The following is a 13,991-nucleotide window of genomic DNA, read 5'->3' on the forward strand; positions in this document are numbered from 1 at the left end:
GATAGCACTGTAGGTCAGAACAATATCTTGATATTGGTTCTTATTAAAAGCTTAGATACCTGAACTAATCATATGACATACTTGGAAAAATTAATTAAAATTTGAAGGGTAGAAAGTTAGGTCTAAGGAAATACTGTTGATTACAGTTAAATATTAGCATGAGAAGAACTAATGGTTTCAGTTGAAATTAACTTAAGGATTAATTGATTAAAATTGAAGATGACAGTTTACACTGGTGTACAACAAGAATGTTATATTTGTGAAAGATAATATAAATCTTAGTGAAATTAAAATGTAAATCTTAATAAAAATGAAGGAGATGGGAAAATAATTAATGATTCAAATTGTTAATTGATAAATAATAGTTTCGTAAATTGGTTAAGTAATTCGTTCTATAAAAATCATGAGCTTTCCAATTGATTTTTCCGTGCGTGTGTTATATATTTATATGAGACAATTTTTAGATAGTATTTATAGTTATATATTTCTATTAAATAATATATATTACTATTAAAATACAATGATATAATAAATGTATGTGTCATTGCCATACTATAAGATACCGATAGTAATAATAATAATAATAATAATTGAATTTCATTTTGTAAAGACCATGAGAAAAGGTCCGATGACGTCTCATATAATGCATACAGTTACACCAAGTACCCTAAAATTAATATTAAATATATACTACTTAACTAAGCTAAACTAACTAACTAATTCTGTGGATTATGTAATTCGGACGTTCAATGCCGGATTCACAAAAGCTCTCTATTGACTTCCGTCCACAGCCAGTTGGATTTAGTTTCTTCTGTGGATTCCTATTTCTCCGAGATATATCCTAAATTGTCCTCCCATCTGTGGTAGGTCTACCTAATGTTAGTTTTCCGATTGGATTTTCATTTAAAATTTTGAAAGTGTTCCTGTTATTCTCCATTCGCATACATGACCTGCCCACCTGAGCCTCCTAGACTTGATGATCCTAGCAATGTTTGGTAAACGATATGCATTATACAGTTCCTCGTTACGAAGTTTCCGCCATTCTCCATTCCCGTTCCTCTTTGGTCCGAATATTCGCCTCAGTATTTAATTCTAAAATACTGTCCATATCACTGGAATTCCAAATCATAAAGCAATCTTCTTTCCTTTGAGCCATGAGCGTAGGTAATTGATACACTGCACACAAACTTTATGAAGAGCCCAAGATTTGTCCTCGTCTTCGAGTTACATGCCAACATACGCAAGATACAGTTGTTTTACATAGGCTGTAATGCTCTTCATGCGATTTTTAATAACACTATATTCGCCGCATATGTAATAACTCATCTGGCAAATTTTCGCAATGTCTCGAAGTCATGTTTCACAAAAACAACCGAACTTTCCACTTATTAGTGTGTCATCGCACGCATGAGCTACACATGAATGAAACATTGATACGAAGTTAAACGTTTCCACGTCCTTTATCTTACTATGAACACGGTACGTACACGATCCTCTGGGTTTAAAGAGAGAGAAAGTTAATCCTTCATGAGGACAGCTCTTTTATATCTTTTCTGATGACTAGAACAGCCGAGCGAATTCAGTCTCCCGAAAGATAACACGTTCAGGATCAATCCAGATAAAGCTCGAACAAATAGAAGGTGACAGCTGCTCGCTTCGCGAGCGTTTCTGCGAGGTCAGCGAACCAAGGTTAAGATCTGAGATCAGGATTCGCGCGACGCTATTGGTAGCGGGAGATTGCGACGGGGAGGTGTCACGGAGAGATATTCTGTAGGTTTCACCACGGTAGAATGATTCTCAGGCATGAAAGGAAGACATTCAAGGCCGAAAAACATGTTTTACGGTAAATGTTCATACAAATCTAAGTAACATTTTTCAGGAAAACGTGACGTGATAGACAGTTTTCATTATTTTGTTTTAAATCAGCACCAATATCTACATTAAATTCAGCTATCACTTTCGTTGTATTTTTTTCATCACAAGCATGCGTAATTGCTAATGCAGCATAAGGAAGACACTTTAAATTTGTAATCAATATTACTCGATAGTCAAAATCAATACATCTGCTCCTAAGGTACCTGCGCGCTAGCCACTAGACCAGAAGAGGGCATTTTGTGGGTGAAATCTGAAGTGGTATTTATTAGATAGTTTGTTTATGTAAGGACTCGTACATAGCTGTGCAAAAAGGATTATTCTCACCAAAATAAAGGAGCACATAATTGAGTCTAGGGCAGGCAAAGAAGGGTTGTCAAATCTTGTATAAAAATTTAAAAGTACACTTCAGGATGTAACTATTTTGCATAGTACTTTATGTATTTAAGGCTTATTTCATTAAACAAAAAAATCCGAATCTAAACATTGAAAAAAACAATCTTGACCAAGAATGGGGTAATATTATTACAACTTTCATTAACAAAAAATTAAATTACCAATAGCACAATTCTTTATTTATGTTTTACTTTACCTTACCTTATCATCCGGCTTTACAGCCCTTGGACTTTGGCCTTTTCTACAACACGCTTCCATTCTTGTCTGTTGTGCGCCTTCTTCTTCCATCCTCTTATTCCTATCTTCTGTAGATCTGCTACCACATTGTCCTCCTATGTGAGTTTAGGTCTCTCTCTCTTCTTTACTGAATATATCGTTTCCTCCATGATTTTCTTGGGCATTCTTTCATTGTCCATGCGTTCAACTTGTCCCATCCTTCGAGGGCGTTTCAATTTTATGAATTTCACCACGTCTTGTCCTAGAATTTCTTCAATTTCCTTGTTCCGTATTCTCCATTCTCCGTCAGCATTCACAGAGCCGTAAATTTTCCTAATTATTCTTGTTTTAAAGGTTCTTCAGATTCTCATTTTGTTTGGAGAGTGTCAATATTTCGCAGCTATAGGTTAATACTGGTCTAATGTTTTGTGTATTTTTACTTTTGTTTTTCTGTCAATCACTTTACTTTGCAACAGTTGCACGTTAGCGCGGTAAACTGCGGTAAGCTCTGTTGCCTGCTTGTATTCTATCTTGGATTGATGTGCTTATATTGTTATTGTTGTCTATTATCATTCCTAAATATCTAAGAGACTTCTATTTCCGAATTTTCAAATGAGATAGTTTTCATTTGTCTATATTTTCCCCTGGGAGATGATATCATGCATTTTGTTTTCCTCGTGTTTATTTCGAGTCTTACTTTCTGTTTCCTTTTGAAGGCTTGGAATGTCTGCTTTATTCCAGTTTTCTGTTCTGGCTATGATTGCTGTGTCATTTGCGTATGCACACACTGTATCTGTCTTGTCTTGATAAATATAGTTACTCTTTTATTTAGTTGTTTGATTGCGCCATGTAGGGCTATATTAAAGAGTTGTTGACAGTCCATTCTCTTGTCTTACACCACTATTAATTTCGAATGTGTCGCTTGTTTTGCTACCTGGGGGCGCGGTAGCTCAGTGGTAGAGCGTTCACCTCCGGTGCTGGGATCCCTGGTTCGATCCCAGCTCGCGCCGTGTGGACTTTGTGGTGAACAAACACCGTGCTCGTGGGTTTTCTCGGGGTTCTCCCGTTTCCTCCCACTTTCTTCATTCCACCATTTCATTTAATTCTCATCATCACCGTCTCCTTTAGCCTAACCGGCATAACCGTGGGACGTAAAACTCAAAGATTTCACTTCATTTTCATTTTGCTACCCATTTCTACTTTTGCTGTCGAATGGTACATTGTCGTTTTAATTAATCTTATTAGCTTTTCTGGATAATTTAGGTGCTTCATGGTTTGAAACACATCTTCTGTTTTTATACTGTCAAATACTTGTTTGAAATCTATGAACATTTTATAAAGAACTGCGTCGTGTTCATAGAACTTTTCTGTGGTTTCTCTCATTACGAACGGTTGGTCTGTGGTGCTTCTGTTTCTTCTAAATCCACTTTGGTATTTATCTATTATTTCTTCTGTGTAATGCTTTATTCTCTCATTTAAAATCCCTGATAACACTTTGTATACCACACTTAGCAGTGTAATTCCCCTGTAGTTGGCACAGTCCAGTTTGTCCCCTTTTTTTTACATTGGGCAGGATATCTCTATTCTTGAGTCTTCCGGCATTTTCTTTTTTCTCCCATATTCTATTCATCAGTTCTCTGATTTCTTCTATTAGGTTTCATCCTGCGTTCTTTAGCATTCTTCTACTATTTCGTAGTTTCCGGGGGATTTGTTGTTTTTAAACTTCTTAATTATTTTTATTATTTCTTCCTTCGTTGGAGTTTCTAAATTTACTGGGGCGTTTCCATTCGTATAGCATTGTTGTTCCGTGCACTGCTCTTCTGCTTTCTGTTTTGGCTTCGTTACTAGATCTTTTTTGTGAGGTGTGATCGTTAGCCATACGCTCAACCCCCAACCTGGAGGACCAGGAGTTTTCTGTCGGGGTCCTCTTTCCCTAGCTTGGTAGATTCCTCTACCAAAGTAGTGGTGCTGGTTTTGGTCTGCACCGATTTCCGGTACCCACCATATCTGGCAGGTGTTACCCTATCCATACCTGGTAGGAGTCCAGTATCTTCCCCAGGGTATTTTACTTTACTCAGCTTTTATACATAAAGTTTCGATTTACTGAAATCACCAAACTTCTTCTTTTTGGATTAAAATATACCTTTGGTAACATCGAACTTCATAGTGAATTTTTAAAAATGTCTTCCAACTGATTGATATTTTGTCGGCGTGAATTGAAAAATGCTTCAGGGCTCTCATAATGAACGATTTTTTTTTATTTAGGAGCACTATTAAATAGCAAAGGGGAGATCAGAAAAGGGTCAGTCCATACGAAATGGTTCAGAGCAGGTTGCTCTACCATCTCGGAAAATTATAGATTTGGAGTGTGATGAATCTTGTGTATGAGAAGGTCAATAACACGAGTGACATTATCGTATGTAAAGGTTGCTGAATGGCGGCCATCATTGTTGTCGGTGGAATGCCATTTTATGCATTTGCAAGCATGTACGAAAACTACAGTTGCTCAGGATGTACGAATCAGACGAACACGAAACGAAAACGAATGTTTACAGGAAAGACTGGGGTACACGGATTATATATACTCTTGCTCCTAAATAAATATGTGGAATTGCAATCCAATACATGAAATCACCAGAAAAAGTGTAGAAAATTTCACTTTTAAAGGAGCTGTATGTTGGAATGGCATAAAGTGGGGGGTTCAAAAGTTTTATGCTAAATACTATTGCATATATAGATTCTGCAGAAATATCCACAGCTATGATACTGCTTGTGCCGTAGATTTATGGGGGTCCCAAAGTTGGAGTTTGTATTGATGGTATTTTTGGGGTGTAATATTTCAGGAGGGCAAAGTGCTGAAAATTGCTACTTAGTCACAAAGTAATTCTATATGTGAATAAACTATTGCAAAAACATTAGGACTCATATTACATAAAAAAAAAGTGAGGACATGGTAAAAATGCGAAGAGAACAAATGTGTTACAATGATATTCAGAGTGAATTATTAGTAACTGAGCAACAAAGCAGTACAAAATCAAATAAATACAGCGTTTCCTTTGTACATACCGTTGCCTAACGATGCTGTGAAAACAACCGTGATATTTCTTCACACAACTGGACGGAAATGGTATGAGAGCGGCCTTTGGGTATTGTCAGTTCCAGTGGAGAGAGCCTACGAAATACATTCGTCAGAGAAACCCAAACAGTGTCACTGTCCTTTTTCTGAAATGATGTTCTTGGTTCTGGTGGATGATAAAACACTACATGCACGTCCCTGTTCACTGTACTGATGTAATCAACTTCCGCAATTCAGCATCGATCACCATAGATACAAGCAGTGTTATTATTGCACCTCAGTGCTAGTGGCACGCATTTTGCAACGTTAAAGTCCTGAGAGTCGCTCTTTCAGTTCGTCTGCATGTTCAGACACGTCTAAATACGTGATCCCTTTGATGTTTAACCCGGACCTCCCGAATGCAACTCAATGCTCTACCAATAGAGCTACTGGAGTTCGGTATATATACACATCTATATATCTATACGCAAACTTGTGAACACAGTAACTTCTGTAACTGGGGTTAGATTTCAGTGACACGTGGCTGATACATTGAAAGCATTAATACTGCGATCCAGTTCGACGATGGGTGTCGTGGGTGCAAGAGGTGAGCTAAACCCCTCTCTCATATAGACGTGGCAGTGATCATGGAGCTAGAAAGACAGAACAAGCGCCACTCGCAAACTTTTACACAACTGTACACAAAAGAAAACGGGCCTAATTGCTGAACCATGCGTAGGTTTTGAGATCTAGCATGAAACATATGCAACCGTCACTTACATTCTTTCCTCGCGTTTATATATATAGTTTATTCACATACAGAATTACTTTGTGGACAAGTAGCAATTTTTAGCACTTTGCCCTTCTGAGATATTACGCCCCAAAAATTCCATCAAAATCACGCACTCCAACTCTTTCGGATCCCCATAAGTCTACGGCACCAGTAGTATAGCTATGGATATTTCTGCAGAATCTTCACATACAATAGTATTTATCATAAAACTTCTGAACCCCCCACTTTATGCCATTCCAATATACAGCCCCTTTAAACGTGCAATTTTCTGTATTTTTTCTGGTGTTTTCATGCATTGGTTTGCAACTCTGCATATTTATTTAGGAGCAAGAGTATATATAATCCGTGTACCTCAGTCTTTCCTGTAAACATTCGTTTTCGTTTCTTGTTCGTTTGATTCGTATGTGCTGATCAACTGCAGTTTCCGTACACACTTGCAAATGCATAAAATGGCACTCCACCGACAACAAAGATGGCCGCCATACAGGAACAATTGTACATACGCAAACGTGACTGGTGTTATTGACCTTCTCATACACAAGGTTCATCACACTCACCTTTCACTCATTTTCGGAGATGGTGGAGCAACGCCTTTTACCATCTTTGGATCACTTGAGATGGATTGACCCAAAAGTACATTTTGATATATTAAATAGATATATGTTAAGTGTTGAGCAAGTGTCTTCAAGACTTCCACTGAAGTTGAATTTCATTGTTGTAAGTACATATTTGTACTTATGTCACCATGAATGAAATTGTATGCACAAATGCACAATATAAAATATTTTGTTAGTTGCGGTACAGAGATGTAAAGAATTGTGATTCAGTAAGATGTTCTCAAAACCAGTGATTCCGATCCCGTCGATAGAGAATGACAAAGCAACATACATATTACGCATTTTCTAAAGATTATAAGAAATGTTATATATATATATATATATATATATATATATATATATGTATGTTAGCATGCGGTGATTTACATGCTTGCTAGTAATTTTATTCGGATGATTGTATTAAACAAATGACTGTCTATGTATTTTGAATACGGAAAGTTTGTAGATAAATGTGTACAATTCTGGCAACAATGTTTTTGATTAAAAAAAAAAAGGAAATAATTAAAAATAAGAAATGTTCGATAGACCCTTTTCACTACCTTCAACTTTTTCACTTCTTTAATAAAAATATCACTAAATCACTGGATGTTCGTAAATTCGATAGACCCTTTTCACTACCTTCAACTTTTTCACTTCTTTGATAAAAATATCACTAAATCACTGGATGTTCGTAAATTCGATAGACCCTTTTCACTACCTTCAACTTTTTCACTTCTTTGATAAAAATATCACTAAATCACTGGATGTTCGTAAATTCGATAGACCCTTTTCACTACCTTCAACTTTTTCACTTCTTTGATAAAAATATCACTAAATCACTGGATGTTCGTAAATTCGATAGACCCTTTTCACTACCTTCAACTTTTTCACTTGTTTGATAAAAATATCACTAAATCACTGGATGTTCGTAAATTCGATAGACCCTTTTCACTATCTTCAACTTTTTCACTTCTTTGATAAAAATATCACTAAATCACTGGATGTTCGTAAATTCGATAGACCCTTTTCACTACCTTCAACTTTTTCACTTGTTTGATAAAAATATCACTAAATCACTGGATGTTCGTAAATTCGATAGACCCTTTTCACTATCTTCAACTTTTTCACTTCTTTGATAAAAATATCACTAAATCACTGGATGTTCGTAAATTCGATAGACCCTTTTCACTACCTTCAACTTTTTCACTTGTTTGATAAAAATATCACTAAATCACTGGATGTTCGTAAATTCGATAGACCCTTTTCACTATCTTCAACTTTTTCACTTCTTTGATAAAAATATCACTAAATCACTGGATGTTCGTAAATTCGATAGACCCTTTTCACTACCTTCAACTTTTTCACTTGTTTGATAAAAATATCACTAAATCACTGGATGTTCGTAAATTCGATAGACCCTTTTCACTATCTTCAACTTTTTCACTTCTTTGATAAAAATATCCCTAAATCACTGGATGTTCGTATATTAACAAGGTGTAAAATAGTTCAAATACAAAATATCGGTTATTAACAATGATTTTATCAGACTTCTTTTAGACTATTCCTTACCTAAACTTGTAAATTGAGTAAGCACACTGTGCAGTAATAAATTTACGATTCAGGATCCGACGCAGAAATTATTCTCAGTACCTCTAAGAAAACAATTAAGTCTTTTCGTGTTTCTTTTCAGCACAGACATTCGAAGTCTGTTAATCAGTAAGACAATGTAAAAACAAGTAACTAATTTTCATGTGACTAAGTAGTAATTATTTTATACGAGAGAAATACCAAGTGAATTAACAGGTTTATAATAAAAAGGTATGTGATAATGACTAAATATATTTACTACATACCTTTTTTTTCTTCCAGTCTGTCACTTTATCACAAAATTTGAATCAACACTACCATCTGATTTCAGGGAACTACATTAAATAAGAATATTATTACATGTTACTTTAGGTTAGTTTCCTGTAGTTCTTTTACATTGCATGTGACTTCAAATTTCTTTTCGAACGCGATATATTTTCTTTTTTCATATTAGAATTTTATACAGACTTCCTTCTCGCTTTCTTACTTGTGGATCTGTCAATGACTAAGTGGACTCTTCGCTCGTGCTTCTTTTATTATCTTCAATTTAGAAAATGAACGTTTAGCTGATGCTGTTGTTACTGGGTATTATTAGAGAAAGTAGTAGTGCTGTACATACTTTTAGATAAAATAAATACTAACCCGATAAATATTCCCGAGGAAATGATGTTTAATATTTCTAATACCTTTTCGAGTTTCCATTATCAAGAACAGTAGAAACTTAAAACATATTCAGCATGAGGACCTTCACGTGCTTAAAGCTTCGACTTGAACAGAAATCTTCATTTTTTTAAAAAAGCATAACATCTAAACCTAGTAACTCACTGTATTTCTTCGGAGGGGGATACCCTATGTATACGTTTTTTTTAAAAATTAAACTTAGTGTAAGTGCCCTTAACACTAACAGTTTTTGCGGGTAACTAAAATATTTCTATGTACTTGTAGATGTAATCTTCAGTTTCTTACATACATACACCATTGAGTCGAAACGGAATAGGATGTTACCATACCCAGTATCCATGCACATGAATAATTTGTAAACTTGTGTACAGAAATTTCGATGATAAGAAATTTGTAATGTGGATTATTGATATATATTTACCACAAATCCCAAATAATAATGATATGTGAAACAAAATTCTGCATCTTAATATTTGTTGATGCAGTTTGAGATAATGGTATTCCATTCACTATCGCCAAAAATCTGCTTAAACCACCTGAGAATCTGAAAGGATTTCTCAATCAATATAAAAGCTATTTTCTGGTCAAAAATGCTTTCTGCGGAATATACGAAATATCTTTTTCTTCCTTGGATATTTATATAGGTATGACAAATATGAATATCAACAGTAGATTGAAAGAACACTTAGTGTGCCTCGGCAGAATAAAGAGGCTATATCTGGGTTATCCAAGCATTTACAGGAAACTAAACGTATAGTACAGGACTTCAAGGATTTACGACAAGCCAAATCACTTACTGAAATTAATGTTTTGGAGCATATTTCATTAGAACTAGAAATCCAAACTTAAACACCGAAAAAGGAATTTCGATAGAGAATGGAGTACCATTATCTTAAATTACCTCGACAAATCTTAAGCAACATAATTTTCTTTTATCTGTCTATTGTTTATAATTTGTGGCAGTTAAAAATTTTGTGACTCGATCGACATTCCTATACACAGATTTGCAAATTATTTATGCGCACGGATACAGGTTATGGCAACATTGTGCTCCGTTTGTATTCCATGGTACATGTATGTCGAAAACTGAAGATTATTTCTAGAAGTGGATAAAAAATACTCATAGTTAACCGGAAAAAAATAGTGATAGGTAAAAGTCCGTTAATGCTAAATGCACTTACAAGGGGTTTCCATTAAAGATTGCTCCTTAGTCACTTACGTTAGCTGAGAAAAACGAAATTGAGTACAAACCAGGATTTTCTCCAGAATTTTTCATTTGGGAAGATGTTAAAAGTTTCAGGTGGAATGTTCCTGGTAAACCGGTATTTGGGCATATGATAAATGTAATAAGATCACAAAATTTTATTTATGAGTCAAAGCTAACTTCCAATAAATATTAACTAGTTTCTTGATATAGTATGATTTTATTTATTTAGAAAAGCGTAGTAAACTTCGTGATGATTTTCGTTCATAATCACAATGATGTAACACAATATCATACATCAAATTACATAATATTGTAATTCATTTACTCATTGTATGCACAGCTATGATTACTGTTTTAAGAATAAGGTATGTAATATTAATTAAATATGCATATATCGACTTGAAAGTAATTACACAATATTTCAGTTGTTCGCTTATTTGAAGAACTTATTAAAAGAACCGATTACAATAGTAAAAATGCGTAAAAACTCTTAGTTCTTAACTGTATGTGTTAATGAATAGAAACGGATCTTTCTGAATAAACGTGAATATGGCTTTCAAACATGTTGATAATTCTGGTAATCTTTGAAACTACTATTCTTACATCATTATACCACTTGGTTGTTAGAATGTTAATTTTGAACTGTGAACACCAAGTTATATACCACAAATATTATTTACAACCTACAGGTACTGTATTTTAAAATTCTACACATCTCTCCGTGGCTTCTGTAAATATTCCTTATATGCTGCTGACAGAAAATCATTAAAAACTTTCTCTTTAACGGAGTTCTCTTCTTTGACATCTGGTATCTGAGGACCTTCTATTGAAACTTTTACTGAAGCATTTACATGGTCAAAAAGACAGTCGAATTCTCTCCGAAGGAAAAATACGTTTCATTGTTGACAAAGACTATTCAACTGTAGCATTACCAACTGGTAAAAGTAGCAGTTTTGTTGCAACCTAAGACAAAACAGGGAACATTATTATTTATTTTTTTTCGTCTTTCGTCGCTAAGTGCAGTAGAAATTTTTGATTCAAAATATCAACAAGAGAACGCAAGACTCTGTATTCAGACTCAGTTTTCTCATGCTTCTTCATGAAATTGAAAAGCGTCAGAAAATCTGGATTTTCTTCCATCTCAGAAAACATCTTCGGAAATGAAGCTAAGATCTGAAAAGTATGAGAAAATCTCGGCTTCAGGATTCTGTACAGCAGCTGGTCTGTATCTTTCAGCAGTTCTTTTACTTTCGCTCCTTGATAGTTCCTCATCATCAAATGTAACACCCAGCACTTTTGCAGTTATTATTTCATAGGAAATCACCAAAATTTAACCAAATGGAAATTGCTTTATTTAATCTATTACAACATTTACATAAGCCATAGCCACATTCAGACTCGTACTGTTACTCTGAAGTACTTTGCTTAGTGTGCTAATGGTTTCAGCATCACAGACAGAAGAAAAAGTAAAAATACCGTTAGGGGGGAGAGCTTCATTCTCCAGTTCTTTCTCTTCATGATACCTCTTCTCATTCTTATTCTTTTCGTCTTTGTGTTAGCATTTCTTCTTCTATTTTTGATAAAGGGTGGAGGTGGAAAGAGATGAAAAATAGAGAGGAAGAAGAAAAAAAATTTGGAGAAGGAAGAAAATTCGAAAAAATGTAGAAAAATTAAAGAAATGAGAAGGAAAAGGGACTGGGACTTGTGCGGTCACTTCCGTCTATTCAGAGAGAAAGAAGCGTATAGTAAAGAAAAGGGGATGTGAACGAAAAGGAATGGTGGTCCAGTACCCTTAAAAAAAAGAAAGAAAAATTGAAAGAGTGGGGGGGGGGAGAGAGAATGTCGCTTCTCTTCATTCGTTCTCTCCGCTATAGGGAAAGAGAAGAGGTGAGGAAGAGAAAGGAGCGCTGAGAAATTTCTCTTTTTTTTTTTTTTTTAAACCGTACTTGTCTATTGCCTTCTCCGTTTACCAACCCCTATTTCATCCCTTTCCCATATAGATGGGAAGAGAGAGAGAAAAGTAATGTAAAAGAAACGAAAGCAGGAGAAAGGAAGGAGTTCCCTGGTAGAGACCAGAAGTGGGAGGGGAGCCGTCAACCCCCCAGTAAAGAAAGTTACACCCGCCAGCTCATTGTCTGCTCTTTTTTGAGAAGCAAGAGAAAGGGAGAGTAGCGAGATAGGAAGTTAGAAAAAGAGAGAGCTTTTTCCTGTTTTTTAGACAAAGACAAAAAATGACCAAGAGAAACAGAGAAAAGTACTCTTTTTACATTTGCTTCATTTATCCAGTTTTTTTGCAATCTGGAGGTGATTTGGAAGGGGGCCCTAAACACGACTTTTCTCTCTCTCCCAAGAAGAAGAAGAAGAAGAAGAAGGGCAACCCCAGCCTTTTACTTATCTTCTAAGCCACTCCTTGTTCCATTCCACCTCTTCTCTTTCGTACTAGGAAGAGAAGAAAATAGGAAAGGGGGAGAGACTGCGGGTGAAGATGATGTGGGTCCAGACCTTCCTGTAAGGTAAGAGGATGAACAACAAGAAAAGAAAGTTTACTTTTTTGCTTGTCAATCATTTTCCTTTTACTCTCACTCCAGTCTAGGGGCCACCCATAGGTCCTGTTGGATCGAAAAGGTCGAGAGCAAATTATTACTGAACTTTGTCTAATGATACTAGTGGATGATTTCTGGCTTGGTCACACGTTCTGAAAACCGTGAGTTTTTTTGGCAATATGTCCGCCAAGGTCAAAGGTCGCCGAAAAATTACTCTATAACAGAATTCTTTAAATTTGTTTAAAATGGTTGAGTTTTCTTTCTTTCTTTTTTTTTAAAAAAAAAGAGAACTAGCTTCCACAAAAGTTGTTCAGAACTAAATTTTCAGCATTCACTATTTTTACCTTTTCCAGTGGCGTAGCGTGATCAAAAATTTTGGAGCACTATTTCCTAAACTATCTTATAAATATCTGGACCATACAAATATCCATATGATAAAGAGGTAAGTAGATATTTCAGGGAAGAAAGTTAGGACATGTCCCTCTTCTACCCCCTCCCCTTCCCGAACGACGCTCTTGTCTAAAACCTACCTTTATCGCAAAAATGCACGCAAAGTTAAATGCTAATATACAGGGTGAGCACAGAAACAGTCCCAGGTTTCAAATTAGTGTAAATTTAATATGCAAAGGAATATTTTGCTGAAATTTTGAACAGTGATACATAAACTCAAAAAGTTTTTGTAGCAATAATTGAAATCACAAACACTTGATGTGCGCGCCACCTGTAACGCGGAAAATATCGAGGCGGTAATCTAGCTCGAACCACACGTTGTGAAGCATATCCGGTGTGATGGAGTTGACAGCATCACTGGTGCGTTCTTGGAGATCGTTCAGAGTTGCGGGTAGTGGAGGTGCATACACTTTGTCCTTCACAAATCCCCACAGAAAGAAGTCACAAACAGTGAGGTCAGGCGATCTTGGAGGCCACTTGCAAAGAACTTGAGGCGATCTTCGGAAATGAAGCTAAGATCTGAAAAGTATGAGAAAATCTCGGCTTCAGGATTCTGTACAGCAGCTGGTCTGTATCTTTCAGCAGTTCTTTTACT

At 35.6% G+C, this 13,991-nt stretch overlaps 1 protein-coding gene across 1 annotated transcript in view; it reads left to right on the top strand.

Annotated features, from left to right (window-relative positions):
- The window catches only part of LOC145693347 (integral membrane protein 2B), a 284,481-nt gene that overhangs the window by 195,103 nt on the left and 75,387 nt on the right, over window positions 1-13,991 (top strand). The window lies entirely within an intron of this gene.

Source organism: Thermobia domestica, chromosome 8 (assembly GCF_964235325.1).
Source record: "Thermobia domestica chromosome 8, izTheDome1.hap1.1, whole genome shotgun sequence".
NCBI lineage: Eukaryota > Metazoa > Arthropoda > Insecta > Zygentoma > Lepismatidae > Thermobia > Thermobia domestica.